This window comes from Eulemur rufifrons, chromosome 4 (genome assembly GCF_041146395.1).
Source record: "Eulemur rufifrons isolate Redbay chromosome 4, OSU_ERuf_1, whole genome shotgun sequence".
Classification (NCBI taxonomy): Eukaryota; Metazoa; Chordata; class Mammalia; order Primates; family Lemuridae; genus Eulemur; species Eulemur rufifrons.
The window spans coordinates 27,020,597-27,044,513 of NC_090986.1; the positions used below are offsets into that span (position 1 = coordinate 27,020,597).

At 37.6% G+C, this 23,917-nt stretch overlaps 1 protein-coding gene and 1 non-coding gene across 2 annotated transcripts in view; one reads left to right on the forward strand and one right to left on the reverse strand.

Moving 5' to 3' along the window:
• GPC6 (glypican 6) overlaps positions 1-23,917 on the reverse strand; it is a 1,073,132-nt gene that overhangs the window by 942,025 nt on the left and 107,190 nt on the right. The gene's annotated exons all lie outside the window — the stretch shown is intronic.
• On the forward strand, positions 9,122-9,246 carry LOC138383093 (small nucleolar RNA SNORD22). Its single transcript, XR_011233539.1, has one exon. It is a non-coding gene; the product is annotated as a small nucleolar RNA SNORD22 (small nucleolar RNA).

Consider the following 23,917-nt stretch of genomic DNA (forward strand, 5'->3'; position numbering starts at 1 on the left):
AAAGCGCTTCACAGGAATTCAGTAATTACAATACTATCCACTGACTAAGGCAAGTTTAAGTAGCATTAACCTGTTTGATATTATGTAAACCCTGACTTTGTGTCACTGTGAAGATGGAAAACCCAATTCTGAATGCATTTTTAAACTTAATTTCCCATGTCTACTAGTGTATTCACTCGCTTTTAGGATTATATGCTTTATAATACAGATATTATGATGAAGAGGTTGGGTGACATGAGTTCAGTGAAACCAGCCCATAATATCTTGACCTTTCCTAGTTTTCGGGCTCAGGAAAACAACCACCAAGACAGAGAGCGCTGTTCCATGAAAGGGTCTCTGTTCTTGCTACTTCCACACGTGTGTAGACGACATCTGCATGCAGGCTCGGGAAAGCACCGCGGGCTTGCTCCATGTCCTCTCCGTCTCGTCAACCTCTCCCCTCCAAAAAAAGGTGTCAAATGCATACTCTATTGTGCAAATTAGCAGGGATGCAATCAGCTGTGCTCTGAGGTAGCCCACCACCTATGACATAGTCACAATGTGCAAACATATCTTTAAAGTTATTTTTATTTTTAAAAAGTTTTAATTGTTAATATTTAAAAAAAAAAGTAGCCACCAAATGATCCCACAGTGCTCCCTATGAGACTACACTCAGAAAAACTACAAAAGAGCACATAAAGTTTTGTTCTATTGCCTTTACGACAGAATGATTTGTAATAGCCCGTGGATGTCTATGAGTCCGGAAATGAAAGAATAAATTGGTACCTGTATTCATGGATAAAGCACTCTCTCATGTTAAATGCAACAAACTAAATTCATATGTATCCATAGGGAATGATTTCCAAATATCAAGTATAGTGAAAAAAAAAACAAGACAAAAATGAATGCCATATATCTATTTTAATTTCGATAAAAATATTACCCTAATGAAGATTAGTCCTATGTATTAATTATACATAAAAATGGAACAAGGGTCAGAGTACACATTAAATTGATGACAGTGGTGCCCCTAGGGAGATAATGGGTGGGGGGGACATAATCTGGGATGGCAGGCAGTTAAGGAGGATTCTGCTTCATATTTCTAATAAAACCGGAAAAGACTGTATGCAAAAAAAAAAAAAAAAAAAAAAAAATTCTTTAATTTTTACTCTCAAGAATGAACAGAAAAGATCCTGGGACTCCTCAGTTATATTTGCCTTTTGCTTTAGGGAGGATACAAATAGGGAAGAACCACATTTCTGCCCTCCTCCTCATTTCGTCCAACTTCTACAGTGCATTGCAGGAAAGTTTTAAAATTAATTGGCCTGGCACAGGAAGCTGTCGTGAAGTCGGGGCCAAGGGAAGCAAGCACAACTGCCAGGAGCCCCTGCCCACGTTCAGGTCCCCTTTCATGTCGTACAGGTTGTACAGCCAGGATGGCCACTGGCAAAGGCCCGGCGAAACGGCTGCCGTGGGGGAAGGGAGGATGAGAAGAGTCATTCTTCCCTCCGGTTGTAAAACGGTGGCAGGAATACACTGGACGATTTATGATATGACCCACATTTCCCGCTTCCATTGTATATGTTGGGGTGAGGGTGGGGGAGGGAAGTGCCAGAAAGATCCAGACCCACTCAGACAGCCATGCACTGCCATTTAACCACCTCACGCCATCTCATATTTAAGTACAGCTGAGGGTAAAAATTCTCCTTCTGCATATTGGAAACTACAAGTTCTTTAAGCAGTGTTCAGTGTTAATGGAATAATCTCTCTCTCCCTCTCTCAGCTTTGCTGTGTTATTACATTACTGCACACAAAGTCATCATCTGGTTCACCTCGCTTAAAGCCATTAGTTTTGTTTGCTCCTATGAGTTCCAAATATAGAGCCTAGACTTTTAATGTCATTTACATCCCAGTCAGAAGAATAATCAGGAAAATAATAATTTATGAATAATTAATTAGGACCGATACCCTATTAGAGAGGAGCTATTTTTAATTACCGAAGGCCAGGATAACATGGATTTCGGAGAGAGAAGTGGCATGAAGCAATTAAAAAGGCGGACTGATGCAAGAATCGAGTGTTTATCAATGACTGCACTGTCACTGATTGGATTCCGTGGTACTCCTCAAAAACAAGATGATCGGAGATGAAATCAAAGACCAAAAGCATCATAACATGATTCATGTCTCAGGACACAGGATTAATTTTAAATAATTTTTTTTCTATTTAAGAGAAGACTAAAATTAGGCCTACACTTACATTTATTTTCGGCTTAATATGCCAATGAGAAAATGAAAAGATGTGATTACTATGTCCATATTTAATTGATGAAGAAGTCAGGTAGATAAACCATAGTTATAATTACTTAATATTTTTATTTCATTATCTATTTATTTACCTATGTTTATTCAACCTACTTCAAAAATAAAGGAGGAACAGATTTTGAAAGAGGTAGAATGACTGAGGGGTAGTGACACAAAATCCAAGTGTCCAAATATTCACAAAGGCCATCTTAGTAGTATTTAAGCTAAGCCATGTTTTCTCTCCCTCCTACCCTTCTTATCTTCTCTACCATGACTTAATATTACTAGTACTTATCCCCTGCTATCTTGAGTCACTCACATCCCCAGCACAGGGGAAAGACTCTCGGGTGCGGGAGAGGATGCCCTGGACAGACACTTAAATTTGTGAATGACCTTGTCGCTCATCAACTTCCCAGCTGCCACAGAGCTGGGGGAACTGTGTTTGAACATGGAGAACTGCTTAATCAGGCCTCCTAGCTCCAGTTTTGGTTCTGCCTACCTGCTCTGTGATCCCTAGGTGTTCACTTACAAGGAATGAATGCATTGGAATAGAGGTTTTCTAAAGTATTTTTCAGATCTCTAAAGTACTTTGATTACCTCAGAAGTCTCCAATTCTGAGAGTTTATTGAAATCAGTGAGGAAAACTCTAAAGAGGGCAGACTTCCGAGTTATTACTTGGACCCATCAAATCAGAAGCTCTACATATGACCACTAGGAATCATTTTCTAAAAGGTCCCCAGGTGATACTGATGATTCACTAGATGTCATGTACATATTAGATCTCTAGATTACAAACTACTTGAGGGCAGCAATTCTAACACTGTACAGGGCTTGGGATATTAGAGGCACTCAATAACTTAACTGCCTGGTAAATATCTGCTAAACAGAACTTGCATATTTTTGCTTGTTACTAAGTAATATTAAAATAAAGAGGACATATAATAGAGGCAAAAAAGATACGTTTATTTAATGGTATGTAATTATAAATACACAAAACTGACCTCAGATTTAACAAAACAGAGATATAAATCATAAATCAGGAATTAACTATGTGATTAACATATAATTGTTTAGTTCATCCTATTTTTTGAATCACTCACTCTTAGGGGCATCAGTTTTGGCATTCATTTTATTAATCTGACTTACATTTTTTGCTTTACAGACTACCATCACAGACGACACACTAATCTAAGTATAATGGAAAAACAAGAGAGATATTCTCATGGATTCAACATATGGGTCATTCTAATTTTTTTTGTCATTAAGTCACTCTTTATACTTTCTTGGTTTGTTTGTTTTTCAGTTGCCAGAGGAATTAAAAGTCAAAATATAAGCTGATGTAAATTGGCCTCTGAATTAGATCCCTGTTTAGAATTTAGCAACAATGTCAAACATTCCCGACCAGGAAGCTATTAATTCTGGAAGCAGAGGCTCAGAATGAAGAAAGGAGGTTGTGTATTAGTGTGTTTATTTCATTATGATGTGAAATGTGCTCCTTTGCATTTAAATGGACAGAAAAAGACTGAAGCATTAACTTGGGGTTCATTAAAAGTAGGCATAGCCTGTCCATTCATTACATTCACCCCAAAAATCTCCTCTGGTGAAAAACAAAATCACTAGCACAAACAGCTGGGTTTGTGCGATGCCATGCTGCCCAAATACCATTGTTTGATAGGTTTAATGTCACTTTTGTACTATTATATACCACAGAGGGAGACGCTGAGTTGCATCCAGCAGGGTGGCTAACATTCTGTAGCTAATTGCGTGCTGCTCCATGACAGTACCGAAGGAAGGACGACCCTGCATATGTCTCAGAAGGGAATAGAAAGATATTTTGCTTATAGTCACCCATCTGTCTGGTCACAACAGAATTACATACAAATACAAGCCACAGTATAGTGTGTCCTTCAAGAGTGATTTTTCTCATTATATGCAGTCTATCAGCTACATCTCGGATACAGGCTAACAGACCCGGTTTATATCTTCCTTACTCGCAATAGGACATCTGATATTCTAAGGTTTCAACGAAAGTAAAGTCCTTCTAATGGACTCCAGAATTGTATAGAGAATATTGCTTTGTAGAATAAGGGCTGAATTCACATTTTTTTAAAAAAGTGAGCCTAGAGAGGCAACATGAAAAGCCAAATGCCTACATTTAAACTGTATCTGTGCTTGTTTTGGTTCTAGGACTAAAATAATAGAATGCACAATAACCTGCATTGGAAAGAAGATAAAGTAGTATCTACCCCATAACCTTCATGTTGTGGCTAAGTGAGGTGCAGAGAAGTGAAATGGTTTGCCTAAAGTTCAGACAGTGAATCATAACCCAGATCTCCTGACACCTGCCTAGCAATAAGCAAGGAGATCCAGCTAAGAAATTGTTTCATTAATTTCTTTTCATTGACACTCCAATCATTTATAACACTGAGTCATTAATAGAGCCTTACAAACCCAGAGAGACTGATATATTAATAAAAGCAAGGCCAAACAAACTCATGGTAGACAGACCTTCTCCTCAAAAGGCGAAGAACTCTGCCTGTCTTAAGGCATTTGAAATTCTCCACCTTCTTAGTATTAGGTTATTAAGGATGAAATGTCCGATTTCCTTACATACTAAGATTGATAGTTGATATCTCTCACATTTCACTTTGACACTTCTTACTAGATTTTTATTGTGAAGGTACATCCTCAGTCTTTCAAATGCATGGTTTGGCTTGTGATTATCTTTCAAAAATTTTTTTAGAGTAATTTTTGTGAAACCATGGATAAGTCAAAAATCCATGTTACTTTTTAATATGAATTCTGTCATGGAACCAATGAGTGCAGACAGCTCAAAATATCAATGAACTGTTCGGGAGGGAGGTGGCCAATGAACACATGGTATGTCGATGGTTTGAGAAGTTCTGTTATGGTGTTACGTGTGATGAAAAATGGAATCTTTTTGACAATCATTAAGTGTTCAGCACAATGGTTGGATAAAGATGAAGTGCCAAAACACAGTCCAAAACTGAATGTTCATCAAAAAAAGCTAATAGTGTCTGTCTGGTGATCCAGCACTGGTATTATCCACTACAGCTTCATGAAACCTGGTCAATCGATTACAACAGATGTCTACTGCAACCAATTGGATGAAATCATGTGGATGCTTGTGATTAGGCAGCCAAGGTTGGTCAATAGAAACAGGCCAATTCTCTTGTAAGACAATGCTCGGCCACATGTCACACAAACAACACTGCTCAAACTACAGAAGACGGACTTCGAAACTCTATCATCCACTGTATTCACCAAACCTTGCACCAACTGACTACCACTTCTTCCAGGCTTTGGACCACTTCTTACAAGGAAAATATTCAGTTCTCAACAAGCTGTGGAAAATGCTTTTCGTGATTTCAAGGCCACTCTCTCTCCAGGCTTCTTCGCTACTGGCACAAACAAGCTACCATTAAGATGGCACAACTGTGTGCATAGTTTAGGAGCATACTTTGATTAATTGTACTGCTTCTTGTTTGAGATATAATAAACTAAACTTTTGATATCAGACATTTCATATTTAATGATCTAATACAAATCTTTCTTTAGAGATCGTATCCCACCTATGTACAGGTAGTGGACAGGCAGTGTCTAGGTCCAAGTCACATGCCTACTATAAGGCCTTGTGTGAACAGCAGGCATTTGGTACATATATGTATTGAAAGAATGAGAGAATAAATGAATTAATGAAATTAAAGTGCACCAGAGTTAAGCTAATCCCAAAGTATTAATAAATCTTTATTTCTGTCAAGCCAGAAATAGGCCAATCAAATAACCCAATGAAATGAATGTTTTACCAATGTGGGATTGATACAGCCCCAAGTCCCACAGCCACAATTGGCTAATTGGACAACAGAACACAAGGAACATAGATCTCCAGTTGTGGGCTCTGGTTTAATAAAAATAATGTTAAAGATAATTTCTAACAGTATTAGATATACCTAGATCTCTATTCTTCTTTGCCTATACACTGAGATAACCCTATCATTTTGGGAGTTTCTCAGGCACTTATCATGCTATGCAACATTGCAGTAGATATTCATATTTCCCTGCCTATTCACACTAGTGCCTCAGTTTCCTTAATAGCCTTTTTCCACCTAATACTGAATGATACTTTTCAGTGTTTATTTGTTCCTTGTCTGTCTTCCCCACTAGAATGGAAGCTCCATGAATCCAAAGAACTATTTTGTCCTGTTCACCACGTGTACTCAGTTCCTAACACCTCACGCATGTGTTAGAGGAATAACTCAGACTGAAACAGTTCATTGATAGCCTGAATTATAAGAAACTCTCAATAAAAATGTGATTTTTAATAAAATACTTATACTTTATAACTGGTAAGACTCTCTTAGTTTATTTGTTTCCATATCACCCAGATCATGTTCTTTGATAAAAACAACTAGTATTCTCTCTCACTATTGCATTAATAGTTTACCCAAAATTTGAGCTAACTAGATTTGGCTGATTAAATCCATTTATTATTATCCTTTGTGATCTCTCTGGTGTATGTGGCGGCCTCTATGTTGCCTACCCGAAGGTTATTCCACCCCTCACCCCTGCCAAGCTTCTTCCTCAATCAAAATAAATACTGATTTTTTACACTCTCTAGTCATGAATCTGGATCCCTGTTATCTTTGAAACAATGCAGATGTCAAGAATTATTTTAATTTCAACGTAGATTTGAAAGTCAGAACAAAACATCTGCCATGATGACCCATATAGCTGTAGACTTTGCTTTGTCAGTATTACCAAGTAAGAGATCATTTATTGTCCATTAGTGTTCTCCTAAATTACTTATTTTCACAAATATGTTCAGTTTATCAGGTGGGTGAATTATTCTAATTGGCTAAGAAAGCATGTCAATATAATGGAAATAAATATCGTTTCTCTATATGAACATCAAGAGTACAAGATATTCAGCCATTCTCAACTTTTTCTGAAGGAGGAATTACAACCTAATGATACCTCCAATGTGAAATGTGTTTGATAAACAATAACCAAGATTATTCTTCATTTTTACACTAAAGGTTTGCCCACAATCTAAGCTAACAAGGTTTGACTATTTAAATTTATTTAACATAATCCTTGGCAATTTGTATAGATGCCCATCCAATATCCTCACCATCCTCTTGCTCAAAAAAAGATGCTCAGTTTTAATGAAACCTGGATTGATTAAAGAAGTCATGGGGCTCCTGACTTAATTGACCCTGAAATCCTGCTATATCTAGATTTCAGATTATTTAACAATCAATCTCTTTACTAAGTTTGATCTTCTGTACTTTTAACTGAAAAATCTAGCATTATTTTTCTCTTGCCAAAAGAATAAAACTATTTTTAATCAATGTTTTGAATGAGTTAATATATGTTCAAATTAGGAGATTGTTTTATAAATCTGCCTTATTCAAGCAATGATAAACAAAAGTTAAGTTTGGGGAGGTCTGTTTTCTGTTTGCCATATATAAAGAATAAATAGTGGCAGAAGCTCTGCTTAAAACCTCTTTCTTTATTGGAGAACCTCCCTGTTGCACAAATTTTTAACATTTCCAGATAGTTCAAAAACCTTTATATTATCTAGAAACCCAAAGGGCATGCCAATTCTGGCATTTTAATTAAAATTTTAAAAGGAGTTTTCATTTCAGTATGATGACAACTGTCTGGAATAATGAATGCAACATTGTACTCTGTCTCCTCCACAATTTAAAGACATCTACCCATAAAGCTCTGGGCACAATTGAAGGGCTGCCAGAAAAAGACAGAATAATGTGTGTCATTTAAGTGAATTTGAAAAGTAGTTCCTTGCTGCTTTGAGGGGAATGTCTATTGGCATTTTAAAAATATATAACAATGACACAATCTGCATAATCACTTGTCAGTTAGCTTAGGTATAGCAGGCCGTGGAGAAAACTGATTATTTGAAATACATTGTCTTGATAGATATAGATTTAATGACGATAATTTTAAAGCTAGGAATATTAACAAAAAGTTGATTGAAGCTTTTGAACATTTCTTTTTATAGCTGTGGTATTTTCATTCTTTCTTATAAAGCACTGACAGTTTTCTCAAGAGACAAAAATGTTTAAACTGTTGCTTCAAATGTCGTTAAAACGATAGCAAACTTGAACAAACTCAGCATACTTTTGGGTTTCTAATCCTGCTCAAACTAGTATATCTAAACATGATTATCACCAAGTAGTATTTTATTTATTAATAGCTTTACATGCTGGAGCTGTCAATAATATTGTAATAAAAATGACAGACTGACAAAACTTGATTTTTATCCTTGCTTTTGGAAAAAAAGAAAATAAGCCATAATGAAAAAGTTTCAAAAGTACCCTACTGTTGATACATGCATATTTAGGATTGCTAGCTTTTCTTGAAGGATTTATTTTTTGATTTAGCTACTGTTGCATCCTTTTGATTAATGTTCCTACGTTATATCTTTTCCTATCCTTTTGTTTTCAAAAAGCCTATGTCATTATAGTTGTAATGAGATATTTGTAGATAGCACAAAGTTAGATTATGTTTTATAATCCAGTCTCCCAATCTTTGTCTTTTAATCAGTATATTTAGACCATTTATATTTAATGTGATTATTGATAATGTTAGGGATTAATATGTAATGTCAATGGAGACCATGTGAGAGCTCATACTTCTACCTCAATCTACCAGTAATGAAGTACCTCACTATCTCCACTCTGGGATGGTGTCAGAAGAGGCCTAGTAAAGAGTAAGGACCTCTGCTACCACTCGGCAGTAATAAGGCCACTCCTCCTTCCATGGTGCCAGTGGAGGCCATATGGGTAGCCAGGACTCCCAGTCAGAATACACCATGCAAACACTAATCAAATAAAGCATGAAGAGCCAGCAATGGTGAACCCACTGGGATAACTGCGAGAGAAGATAAAAATTTGTTCCATAAGGAAGTGTATGAGGTATAGTAAATGCCTATAGATAACATATGCTTTTCTTGGTCTGTTCATTAACGACTATACCTAGAGTAGCTTTAGCTATTTTGGATACATTGCTAATTAAATAATTTTCTGATTCAGAAGCAGCTTGTTCCTTTATAACATTGAAAAGTCTTTAGAGTTAGAGGTATTGTACCAGTAACCTGTGTGTTGGCTCAAAGGTCCAGCATCTTATCTGGAGCCCACGAATTATTGGAGGGAAATAAGCCATGTTTCTACTTAACTCTGGGCTGAAAATAGAGAGGTCTGAGGAAAGAACGAGTTGCATACAAATGAAATCTAAGTATTGGAGGACATAAAAAAAGGAATTTTCAAGTTTTTTCTTAAACAACCTAGCTGTTCAAGTTAGCATACTATCACTTTAGTCTTCCTAATAAAGCTGCTTGTCTTAACCAAAAAAAAATTTAAAAGAAGAAAGAAAAGAAAAGAGAAGAACAAAGGGAGGTAAAGGAGAAAAGAAAGAAGGAAAGGTATTTTAGTAACAGATAGAATAGTCTCAGAGCAAAGAAAATTATCCAAGACAGAGAAGACATTACATAATGATAAAAGGGTTGAACCACCAAGAAGACAAAACAATCTTAAATGTGTACACACCAAACAACAGAGCTGCAAAAATATTTGAAGCAAAAACAGAACAAAATGAAAAATAAACAATTTTAGAATTATAGTTGGTGACTTCAGTAACCCTCTCTCAAGAACTGACAGAACCATTACACAGAAAATTAGCAAGGATATAGAAGAACTCAACCACACTATCAACTGAAAGAATCTAATTGACATTTCTAGAACACCCAACAAGAGCAGATTATAGGTTCTTTTCAAGAGTTTACAGAACATATGCCAACAGGGACCATATCTTAGGCCACAAAGCAAATCTCAACAAATCTGAAAGAACTAAAAACACACAGACTATGTACATTCCAGCCACAATGGAATCAAACCAGAAATCAGTAACAGAAAAATAACAGAAAAAAAATCTCCCAAAACTTGGAAACTAAGCAACATACTATTAAATAATCTGTGGGTTAAAGAGAAAGTTACAAGAGAGATCAAAAAATACATACCACTATATGAAAATATGAATGAAAATCAAAATAGAACATACCAAAATTTGTGGTATACAGCTAAAAAGCAGTGAGTGCTGAAAGGAAAATTTATAGCACTAAATGCATACATTGGAAAAAGAAGTCTCTAACCAATAATCTAAACTCTCACCTCAAGAACCTAGAAAAACAAGAGAAAAATAAACCCAAAGAAAGCAGAAAAAAAGGAATAAAGAAGAGCAGAAATCAATGAAATAGAAAAAAGCATTACAATAGAGAATATCAATGAAGCAAAGAGCTGCATCTTTGGAAAGAGCAATAAAATGGACAAAATTCCAATAAAACAACAAAAAAGGGAGAAGACACAAATTACCACTATCAGGAATGAAACAGGGGTATTCCTTGCTTCTCTTTTAGATATTTAATCCTTAGCATCAGGGTAACTGTCATACAATTAATCGTATGCTTCGAGAAAGGGTAAATTTCTTTTCTATAATATTTTCAATTTACCTCCTACAGTAGGAATTCTGAATGTGCAGTTCTTTTTCACCTAATTTCCAGTACATAAACTAAGTACTGCCATGTACACTAAGCAATGAAGTCCTTCCTGGTGATGACAAAATTTTAAGGTTGAAAAGTATAAATAATTAATAATCCTCCCACGAACTGGGACTTTGTTTTGTAATCACCAGTCCATTCCCAGCATCAGGAACAAGAAACAGTGTCCACTGTATCTCAGAGTCAGTCAATATTTGCTAAATGAATAATTAAAGGAATTAATAATTGGAAGAGGTACAGCAGTACAAAGTAGAAAACAGACTAGGAGTTTAGAATAAATGCTTGATTTAATAAAAAGAAATCCATAAATCAGAGCAAAAGTCATGGGACGGATAGAAAAGTTAGGCAAGAAATCTGGCTTTTGTATAAACATGGCATAAATTCTTGCTCAAATTTTTGAATGTCCCTGTTGTATTTCAAGCCTACTCAAGTAAACGGATTACAAATCATAGGAAATTTGCTTTATTTATGTGAGAATGTTTCCCCTAACACTCCCCAAAATGTATTACAAGACTTACCAAATATAAACTGTAAACAAACCATCCTTAGTGAAAAACAGGTTGAAATATAGAATAGAAATATTGGAGAAATGTAGGTAGCTTATTTTAGTAAGTTAAATAATTTAGTGATAATTTCTAAAAAGGAAATTGAGCTTCAATGAAGCATGCATATCCTCTCCTACATTATCCGCAACAGTGCATGTAATTTGCACACATTTAATTAACTAATAAAACCCCTATCAGTAACATTAGGTTAGGAAATGTCACAGATGATGACATGCTGCTCCATCAGGGTTTGGCTGATTGTATTTTGTTTTGTTAACACTAAACTACAATGTCTCTAAGAGTGCCGTCTAGCACTTTTATTTGCTTTCAAATATTTCTCAATTTATTTAAAATGGGTTGGGTTTTTCCATGTAGAATATAATTTACAGAGTGCTATAAGCACAATGTCCCAACTAACGAGTGATTCAAAGAAAAAACTGAGGCACATAAAGGAAGCAGAATTAAAAGGGGATTCGCTAGAGCACAAATCGTGTTGTGCTGCAGACAAATCAGGTTGACAATGTGACCAGAAATACAGGGTGTATCTCTCACTCCACAATCTGGGCTGTTTTTATCTTTGTTACCGAACCTCAGTGAAAGCATTATAAAATATTGCTCTGAAACTAATATCTTGAAAACAGGCAATAGAACATGAACAATATTTTTCCACTGATGTTTTATACACAGTAAGTTTTTATTATTTATTGAATGCTGTTTTTTCCCCTGGAACTGAAGGAAGCGGGGGAAGAGCCATCACTATCCATATTGTCACATAGATATAGTGTCAGCTTAGTGCAGAAGGAAATCTGATAGGAATCTTCCAGGTGAAGAGATAGAAGGCAACACTATACACAGTCATCTGTTCATTCACGGAGATGGGTTTCCTGGTGCCAAGTCAGAATCACAATAATTGTTCTCTTAAAGTAATATGCTAAAAATTCCTCTAAAATTTGGGTCTATGCTTTATTAAAATATGCATATATGTATGATGAGGGTATTTGTACTTACAAATGCGACGCTTCTCCGGACCTAGGTTTCCTTGCTGGAAATCAAGCATTTTGCTTCATAACTCTCTAGTTTATTGATTTAGAAGCAGTCGTATCTTAAGAAGGTAGGTAAAGAATAATGGTTTATTAAAAAAGAAAAAAGGCAGTGTGATTGTTGTTGTGGAGTTGTTTCTATTGTTGCTTAAAGGCAAAATACTTGACCACCAGCACTGAAGTAGTAAGGAAATGGGATGGAAATGATAGTTTAAGGATTAGACAGAGGATCTGCAAAGCCAGATAGAGAAAACTTGACACAGGACCAGATATTGGTGGGGATGAGCCAGGAAAATTCCATTGCCAGTAACAGAGATTGAAAAATGCCCAGTACTTATGTCAGGAAGGGTGTCAGGGAACATGGAAGAAAAATCATGAGTTCTCCTTTGGATGGATGAACTTGCAGTTTACTGTGGAAAGCTGTAATGAAGATGTGCAACAGGCAGTCAAACGTGCTGGTCCATGGCTTCAGAGAAGTCAGAAATCAGAGTTAAACACATGGGTGCTTGTCATTGAAATGGGGGTGATGGCTGACGTAGAAAGAAAACTAAGATCTGGATGGAAAAGATGTAGAAAAAGAAGAACATGGAGCTAAGGCCAGTACATTGGAAAATAAGTAGTGTGAAGGAGGGAGCCAAGGAAGAAGGGCCAAAGACAGGAAGGGGAATCCATAAATGGAGAGAGAACAAATGTGAAAGTGGAACGTGAGCAGCCACACAGAGTGCTTCAGACACTGAGGAGAAGGAGAACTGGTATGCCTTCATGTAGCGTAGGTTCAGTCATGTACAATGACCTATTTATGGCAAAACATGTAATCTGACAACCTGACTATGTACATATATACATGAATGATATGCATAAATTATATATATATATGCATTTGTTTACTTGATCCCACTACAAGGAAAACCAAGATATATTAAGTTCTTTCAAATGTCTGAGGCAGTTCATTTTTATTTCAAACAAGATTCACTTAATTCATAGCTTTTATAATCCCATCACTGCTAATGAAGTAAAAAAAGAAAAAATGCCCCTAGATGTCACATCACAGCAATGTGTAGCACCAATAACTAAGCCTCAACAGAAGTTTTATTAATATGATATTTTCTTCATGAAAAGTGGAAACACTAACTAAAACTGCCTACTGTTTTAAAAGCTATTGACTTACCACATGCATCACTGTGATTTTCTTACTGTCCACTCTAGCTTTTTAATATATGGCATACATTCTCCATGAACTTTACTTTTCAGCTATGATTGTTGCAATGTGGGAATTAGACCAAAAATCATTTTTTTCTTCATTCATCAAAAGTTATCTGCTTGGCAATTTTATTCATGATATTTATGAAGGCTCAAACCCCACTGACATCATTTAATACTTACGGAATGTCTTGGTAGAGATGCTAATAAATTTTGCAGCCATTTAAGAATTAACTATTCATCAGGATAACTTTGATTTCTGACTGTACTTACTTTTCTTTTCACCTAAAAATGAATACTTGCACTGTTAGGCAGAAGTCAGTGGGGTGAGAGAATCTTGGAGATTCACATTTGTACTTGCTAAAGCAATGCATTTATTTAAAAAGATGCAAGGCACTTAAAATTTTAATAGCCACTTGAGTACTCCCTTGAGAAATATTTATTTAGGACAAAATGTACCACAGATGCTTTCTGAAGATCAGTATAGTAAGTTAGAACATTAAAAATTCCTTCTCCTATGTAAGACCTCAAACTCTTCTTTATTAATAAAGTCACTTCCAAATTCCCATTATGGCTCAATTCAATCAATCTAATTCCAGCCATATTTGTGTGAAATTTATTAAGTGCCTAACGGTACTGGAGCCGAACTCCATCTCACAGTTATTTAATAAAAGTCACTAAGACAATATTCAATATATTTTGGCACCTTTCTTTTGAAATTATTTGGTCCTGGTGTCGTAGGCAATGACCCTTCCCTCCCTATGCTCTCCCCTTGGGCAGGTTTACATCCCTTAGTCAAAGAGACTTAATCATAAGTCATGTCTTTCTGGGTGCCAATCCATAGGATGGTACAATGGATGCACCACTTAAAAATTTAAAAGCAAAGCGGTAGGTTGAGAAGAACAAAAATGTGCTGGATAAACTGTGAAAGAATCCAGAAGCAACTACAGAATTTCTCTGGAAGAAGAGCTCAGCAGAGGCACTCTGATGTATGAGGAGCTGGGGCACCCACCGAGCTCACAGCAAGCACGCGGGCTTCCCTTTGGTTATAAATTTGGAGTGGCCTGTAGAGAGGGACGGGCAATGAACCCCCAAAACACCCCCCGCAGCATCTCAACAGAAGAGATTATCTTACGTACTACAAAAACAAGGCTGTCCTTTAACTTACAATCTATCACTTACGGGGTCTTGAGACTTAGTAGGATCATCCAGCCACAGTGGAGCCCTCCACGTGAACAGTCTTCGCCTTTTCTCGGAATTCTCCCACTTGTGATTGTCTGCTTTGACTGGCAACATCTCGGAAAGAACCCCGACCCAGGGACTCTCCAGACTCCTTTTGCCCTTACTAAAGTCAAATTTTTAATGTCCAGGGGTTTCTGCCCAACCACTACCGCTGTTCCTGTATCGTTCATCCATCTCCATCTACGAGCATTTGCACAATCTTACATCACAGTATTCAGCAAAACCAAGATTCTTTTCAGTCTTATTTTGTATAAGTTGTAAACACTATTTTTTCTTTCCCTGAATATATGCAGTACCTATTCATTACTGAAGTTTGGAAAAATATGTCTTTTAAAAGGGGAAAGAAAAGAAGGAATATACGTAATCTCCTGTAGTTGTACAACCCATAGACAATGGTTGTTGATGTCTGGTCTATATCTCATGAACATCGACGACATGATGGTAATTTCCCTGGATAAATAAGTTTTCATTTCACAGGCCAAGTCCCACCCAGCAGGAAGGGTCAATATGTATCCTTCAGTCTTGGGGGTTTGTGGGAAGGAATTAGAAACAAAGTAGGGGAAACAGGCTGCCAGATGCTTCCCAACTCTTGTCTAATATTTTGGAAATCAGGTGGGAAGAGGCAGAAGCTATGAAGTTTTGAACATTTCCTCTCTTTGAAACTTTAGGAGGACAATTTGTGGCATCTATGGCCTATGCATATTAAGAAAGCTTCAGAAATTCAGGCAAGCAGTAGAGAACCCATAAGGTCTGAACTCCGGCAGGAACCAAGGGCACTAAAGTCTAGGGTTATGGGATGGGCCACTTGAACAGATAAACAAACGTGAATAACAGCTCAGATTTCAGGAGGTATCTGCAGCACTAAGCAAGAGGTGATCAGCAAGAGAGGGCCACGTTTTGCAGATTTTAAGAGAAAATGCAAGCAAAATTTCAGAGGACAAAATCAGACCAAACACTCCACAATAGGTCAGATGCCCACACCCCAGAACCAGAGCACTGGCCACGCAGCGGGGGCGCACAATTGAAGGGCCTTCACATCCTCACATTACAGGCCTCTAAGTTTTTCCCCACATATAGATCTTGAGAAGGAAAGGGGGAGAGAAATAACTGAAAGGGAGTTGAACTTTGAACTTACTGGATGTTTTTCTAATAGAAAGTATTTGGAAATCAAAAGCAACTTTGGAAAAATATAATACACCATCAACTCACCAACATAAGCCAAGTCCCACCCCACCCCAACCACCCCTACCTAGCAGGGGAGGGAACACAAAAGGAAATTAATATCAATTATAAAAACACTTAAAAGATTCTACTTTCCTGAACTTCTAACTTGTAGGTGTTCAATGTTTTTATTCATACACACAGCACACAACAGAAATCTCCCATTTCACAAATCCAAAGTATTATTTTATAGGCACTTATATCCTTGGACCATCCTAACATTTGGGCTACAATAAACTGACCTCTCATTCTGTGCTGCTCGTTGTGTCTGCTTTGCTGTGATGTCCTTCTGCCACCTTCTCACAAATCTACTCTCAAGCCCTGGACACCTGTCCAGGTGGCCAATGCCTGCATCGCTATCCCTGACCCCGGTCTGCTTTGTCACCCACTTTGAGTCCGCAGATTGGCAGATCCACATTCCAATCTGGTCTCTGAATCCATATCACAACCTTGCGCTTGACTATTCTGATTCTCTAAGTGGTTTTCACTCTGGGGTTTCAATGAACCTTCTGGTCTCTGCTTTCTGCTCAGCAGGAGACACTCTTTATCCTGCACTGATGTTTTTAAATTAGAGACAGTAGCTTCTGGAATGATGTTCCTTTTCAGGCTCTCTCTAGGAGCAAGAGATTTTCTTTCCAATCATGTTCCTAAGTTTCCACTTCGAAAAAACTGTCTTCTTCTCCCAGTGACTTGGGGTAAGTAGTAAAAATTCTGTTTAATATAGAAGCTGGGGAGGGAGAACAGCTTGCATTCTGAAGGTTTCCCTTCCAACAGCATGTTTAAAGTTTTTAAAATATGTTTTCTTTGCCCAGTTATCTGTTGTTTATTCAAGATAGTAAAGCAAAGAGATCAAGAATGCAAATGTTCGAAATGTTCAGATTCTATGCTGCATTGACTAGAATGACACACTACAGAAAGACCCCCAGGTTCCATGTTTGTAGACCGGCCTTACCTTCCTCCACAGAAAGGACGGTCCAACAACCTCTGCCTTGGACTTTTCATATTACCATGAAACATTTAATCTCATTAGCAGTCACCTTCTAACTTCACATCTCCAATGCCTCAGAAACCTTTTCCATGTTTCAAAAGTTCTTTAAAATATACTTAATGTTATTTAAGCTCCAGAAAAATTACACCATTTTAATATTATGTTTTACCCTATTGCAGTTTGTACATTCAAGTATTTTACATATCAAATATATATATTATAAACACAAACATATACATACTGTAATTTTATTTTTCTAAAGAAACATTATAACTATCTCTTCATTTAAAGCTTGTAACAACATAGAGATATAGGTACAACATGTACTATTATCTTGCTCTACAGATCAGAAAGCTGAGGACAGAAGATTCCACAGCTTCCTTGAGGGAACAGAGCTAGTAGAATAAAGGTAAGGCAATGTGACGACAGAAGCAATATCAATTATCATATTTTGTACACAGGAATATTGAAACAGTACATTTCTATGCACTTGAGTTTGACAAGCTACAATTTGATAATGAAAGCACTGACTTATTAAGCACCTATTACAAAGTAACACACTGACCACCACAGGGAGTGGCAGATGTACCTACAAAAATCTAAATCTCTGCTCTTAAGACATTTTCACTGTTGCTGGAGCCATATGACATACAATGGATAAATACTTAAGCATGTATTCCCAAAAGATACAGATGGAAACAATAGGAAAAAAACCTGTCTTCCAAAATTTTCTCTTTTTTGAGATGACAGGATGATTAACATTAGACCCTCAAGATATGTGAATTTGATGATGACTGCATATTCCAACATGATAAAACTGGACTTTTAATCTTCATTAATTGTTTCAAAGTGGGTCTTTCCATGCAGGCTTTAGAGTCAGGCTGCCTGGGTTCAAATCCTGACTCTGCTACTTAAAAGCTGTGCAACCTTTGGCTGGCTACTTAACCTCACTGTGCCTTAATTTTCTCATCCATAAAATGGGAATCATAATAGTGATTACCTCACAGTATTGTAAGGATTAAATGAGAGAATGCAGGGAAGCATTTACAACAATCTCTGGCATGCCGCAAATAGTCAATAAATGACTATTATCGCGAGGATCGAAATCCTGGATTCCTTTCTAAGAATAAGAATGTTCACTGAGGCCATATCCCATGAGGGAGCCCCCGGCAGGTCACTCGAAACCAGTCAATTCCTAGTTCTTTAAAGACATATGCATAAGAAAGACTTCATATATTCTCAGATAACATCAACATATAGAAATCTGTATTCTAGTTTAACCAAAAGAAATGTGGTATGCGATTATATAATTATTTACATTTTTAAAAATACAGTATATTTCTTTTGTCCAGAGGATACTGTGGTTTCAGAAATGTTATCTGTTCATGGAGATGGAGTCAAGCATTAAACCAATTAACATTGTTAGGCTCTTATGATCTGTTTTTATTCCTTCTCCTTTCTAGTCACAGATAACTCAATAGCAGATAATGAAAAACAAATTTCATTATAGTTCCAAATAAATAAGGAAGAAATGTAAAAACGAAAAGTACATTTAACCAATTACAAAATTGAACAATTTTATTCACCGGCACTGCTCATTTTGGATATACCTTTGAAACTAGTCAGACACACCATGCTGCATGTGACAACCACCTAAGAGCAAATGAAAACTCATCTTGCTCAGCTTGCAGAAATTCAGTGCACAATGAAGGTGATTCACTCTGCTTGAGGGAAATGGAATGACCTGTCTTGATTTTACAGCCATAAGATTATCCACCAAATGGAGGAAACTGGGTTAGGCGCCACAGATGCAAATAGCAAGAGGAAATTTACTTTCTTATTCCTTCCTGTTTTCTAAGAAAAATTCAGATTTGGAGTTGCCACTCGGAAATCTGCTTAGAGGATTCATTAGATTCTCCCAATGCTGCTTCCTGACGTAGCCTGGCGACCCAGGGTCTCATGCACAAACTCAGTTCTATATGATAATCAGATACTCGTTTCATCCTTGCACCTGTATCCATCTCCCAACAAGTCAATTCCATGTACTGGTCTCAACACGATTACATTATTGACATTTCTCAGCTGAAAGGCTCCTGCAAATACCATCCAATTTTCTAGCTCTTTCTGAAAAGATCAAAAGATACACCTTGCATAGTAGACAAGAATTTACACTGATGGCTGTCTTTTGTCTTGAATACCAATGCTGCTGGCAGTATTTGACTGGAGCTAACAGGTAAGTCTCTATGATAACTAACTGCATTCAGTCAACTAGAGCGACTTTTACTGGACATAAAATATCTTTGTGCTTGTGAATGCTTTTTCAGCTTGAACAACCTCGAGGCAATGATCTTCAAGGCCTCCTAATTAGGGAGGTTGGCAATCAAATGAGAGACCTTGCCCTTGGAAATCAAACATATGTCATGCCTGAAAGGGAACTGCCTTCTTCACTGATGGTTCACATTTATAGAAGAATTTGCTATTATGGGCACAAAGTCTGAACTGTTTTCACCATAGTTCTTGCTAGAAACTTCGTTCAAGGAAATCATCTTGAACTCTTGCTTTACTGGAGACAAAAAAAAAAAAAAGTGTGTTGTATTTCACAATGTGATGCTTAAAGTCTGAGATTTCTTTTAATGAGCCAGAAGATTAATTGTATGAATTCACCTAAAAGGATGATGTTATTTCATCTACCTTCATTTATTACCTGGCAACAAATGAGAACAAAAATCTCTGTCTGTATCCCTGTTCTCTCTACAAAGCCCAGGCTTACATTTACAAATGCCAGTGGAATATTTCCATTTGTACATGCTTCAGCTACGAGTGCAGAATTAAATTCCTCCTCCCCATTGAACCAAGTCTTCCTCGTGGCATCTCTATTTCTAGTTAAGACACCACCATTCTCTGAGATCCCATATTGAATATCATGGAGCCTTCATCTATGGCCCCAGTAGTATCTAGTTGTCTTCTAACCCAATCACTACCAAGCCCTATTTCTCACATCCTGACATTTCCCTCTTCAACATTTCTTACATCCAGCCCATACTTCCTTTTTATTTCCCTTTTTGATAATCTCTAGCGCCACCCTATCCTAAAACCTCGCCATTTCCAGACTGGACTACTATAGCATCTCCCTGTTCCCCAACTCTCACACCAAACTCCTTTCTCTAAACTGCTGCACAGTTATTTTCTTAAAGCATAGTTCTACTGACATTACTCCCCACTCAGGGGCTTACAAAACATTCCAGTGCCTCTGGAGTTAAGAAACACTTCACCTTGATAAAGTTGATTTCTTCGTCTGCCTATCCACATCCCAACTGTTCTATTGTGTACCTCTCCATGCCAGTTTGTTTGCTCATTGGATACAGGTACCTACATGCTCACTTTCCCTTCCTTCTCTTCTTTGCCTCAAAAACCCTATTTACCTATCCTTTAAAGCCAATCCAAAGGCTGCCTCTTCCATGAAAACCCTTCTCGATTTGACCAAAATGATATGGCTACCCTCCTTCTGAGTCTATCGCTTTGTGCACGTCACGCCCTATTTCATAAAGCACCAGGTATGTGCTTGTCCTATAGCCTTAGTATCACAGCACACACCTTTCACTTCTACGCTGCAGTCATACACATCGACTGGAAATGGCTTTTCATTCCACTGAAAATGCTATTATCTTGAGAACAATAACTACTCATGCCAACTCAAATTATCAAGGAGAAGAGAAAGGAAAAGGAGAAAAAAATGGGACAAGAATGTTCATATTTATCAAGATATGAATAATGGCTGCTTACATTTTGAAGAGGATGAATTGCTTCCACGGCCGGGAATCAATGTGAGGCCAGGTGGTACACTAATGACTCCCTATCACTCCAGCGACCTTCATAACCTTGTCAACAATACAGCTCGTCAAAAATTAGATTTTAGATTTGTTGAACTGAATATAAAATTGTTATCATTAATTGTTTGATTCCTAAAAACAGAGGGAGGTTATGCTGGCCCTGGGGTTTCTCCTTCCTGAAAATTCCCCTTTTAAGGCTCCCTTCTCTCAGGTCCTCTCCCTTTTCACAGTTCTCTACACACATACACACACACACACACACACACACAAACGCACATACACGCACACACACACACACACACACGCTAACAGATGGACAGAGAGATGCCAGTGTAGCCTTCTTCACAAACTGAATGTCTTCAAAGTCTTCATTCTAATCAACCTTCATGACTCAATATATAGCACATTTGGGGATTTTTTTTTTCTTTTTATTTTAATCTACCAACAGAAGCACCTCTTTTTGTGACTTGCCTTTTAAATTATACTAAGCTGATCTTGATCAAATCTGAGAGTCCCATTTCCCACTGGACTACTCAGATCCCATAATCCTAGTCACATGATAGCCACAACCAAATATTTCAGACCTGGGGCCTTAAACCTAAATTTTTGGGAAGTAAAGTAATGGTTAAAGCAAACACGCTTCAAATAAAGGCCTAGGTTTTTTCTCACGAACATATTTTCTTCCTTCTTAGTTCTTGTCAGGTTCTTAGCAAAACAGATCATAACACAGTAAATCTGATTTATCAAATCAGTTCCTTGGAAAGCATCAGGAGTTCCACTTGTTTCCCTTCAGATTCTCTATCAAGAAACACACTGTGTCTAAAAGCTATTATTTAGATACAAATATTCTTTCTTGGTAAAGACATATGAATGTTGTCAGAGACAGATGAGAAGGTACTGCAGGGAAAGCGAGGATCATGAATACTTACATCCAAATAGCAAGGAGGAGACACTGAAGGAAAGAAAATGGCAAGGGACTTTTTTTTTTAATTTCAGAATATTACAGGGGTACAAATGTTTAGGTTACATATATTGCCTTTGCCCCATGTGAGTCAGAGCTACAAGCATGTCCATCCCCCAGATGGTGCACCCTGCACCCATTAAGTGTGAATATACCCATCCCCTCCTCCCCCTCCCACCTGCCCAACACTCAGTAAATGTTACTACTATATGTGCACTTAAGTGTTGATCAGTTTTAGTACCAATTTGATGGTAAGTACATGTGGTGCTTGTTTTTCCAGTCTTGTGCTACTTCACTTAGTAGAATGGGCTCCAGCTCCATCCAGGATAATATAAGAGGTGCTAGTTCACCATTGTTTTTTGTGGCTGAGTAGTACTCCATGGCCAGCAAGGGACATTAAACATAATGGCAAGGATTTCCACCCAGGTCACCTGCAGTACTTAGATGAGTAATCACGTGCAAAAACCCAGATGACACAGAGAGCCCAACATACCGAAAAATCCCTTTCACCAAGGCATAAATCCAGGAGTCAAAAAATGCCACGTAATATACTAACATAAAACAAGCGATTGTTCTTCATTTATCCAGTGGTTTGTTTTTGAACACCTTCTGAATACCAGGCATCGTTTCCAATACTGTATGGAAGAGCTTAGAGTGTAATGGGTGAAACAAATGAGTAAACCAATAATTTCATTAGAGGTTCTTAAGTTCTTTGATGGTGTCTACACTTGATGCTCTCATCTAGCAACACCAGGACACCACAGGCTCCTAGTTATTCTCCTGCAACGTCACTTGGCATTCATTCTGAGGGTTCTTTTCTGGATATACCCCTTCTTCCTGAGGTACAGTGTTGGAGTGTTTCAGACTTCAGTCCTCAGACTTGCTCTTGTCTAGCTACTCCTTCTTCGGGTGAGCTCCTCTAGTCCTACAGCTTTATATAATATCTATATGCTAACAGCTCCCAAATTTACAATTCTAGCCTCCATCTCTACTTTCCAGGCATGTACATCCAAGTACTTCCTTGTAAGTCTAAAGGCATTTCAAACCAAATTCTTGATTTCCAAACCCTCCAAGAAACCCCTCATTTTCCTCTTTTGCAGCAAAAGTCACCCCCATTTGTCCTTCCCTTATCTCACACCCACATACAGTATGTCAGCAAATCACAACGTAAAAATATGTCCAATATCCCAGCATTTGTTAACACCTCTGCCTGTACTACCCTACCCCAAGCCACTTTCTCATCTCTTGCCTAGGCCATACTTCTCTATCTTGAATGTTTATATAAATCACCTGGGGATAATCTAGGTGGGGGGGAGGGTTCAGAGTCTGCATATCTAAAAAGCTCCTCAGCTTCCTGCCTGTCACTGCTGCTGCACGTCCAGAGACCACACTGAGATTGGCAAGGACCAGAGACTACTGCAAAGCCTCCTACTTGTCTTCTTGATTTCATCTCTACCCACCCCTGCTGCAGTTTCCACGTCACACAACAGTCAGAGCGCTTGTGTTTACAATGTAATTTTGATTAAGACCCTCCTCTGCTCAAACACTCTGGAGACTTCTATCTTACTTAGAACAAAATTTAAAGGCCTTATCAGGCCTTCAAGGCTCTGTAAAATCTGGCATCTGCTTACCTCTATGAATGCACATTCTTCGACTCCTTCCCTCTCTCCGATACAGCCAAACTGGGCCCCTTCGTGTTTCCAAAAGTGCCAAGCACACTCCCACCTCATAGGATGCTTCCTATCCCGGAATGTTTTTCCCCCAGATAGCCACATGAACTGCTCAATCACTTTATGTCTCTGGCCAATCTTTCCTCAACAAGCTCTATCCTGACCATCCTCTAGAAATTGAGGGATGCAGAACACATGTGCACACACACACACACCTTCCAGATCTTACCTTGCCATAGTTATCTCCTTCACACTTATCACTACCTAATATCCTATTAAATATTTATTTGTGTATCATATGTCTTCCCTGATATGAGAACTCTACTGGAAGGCAGGGATTT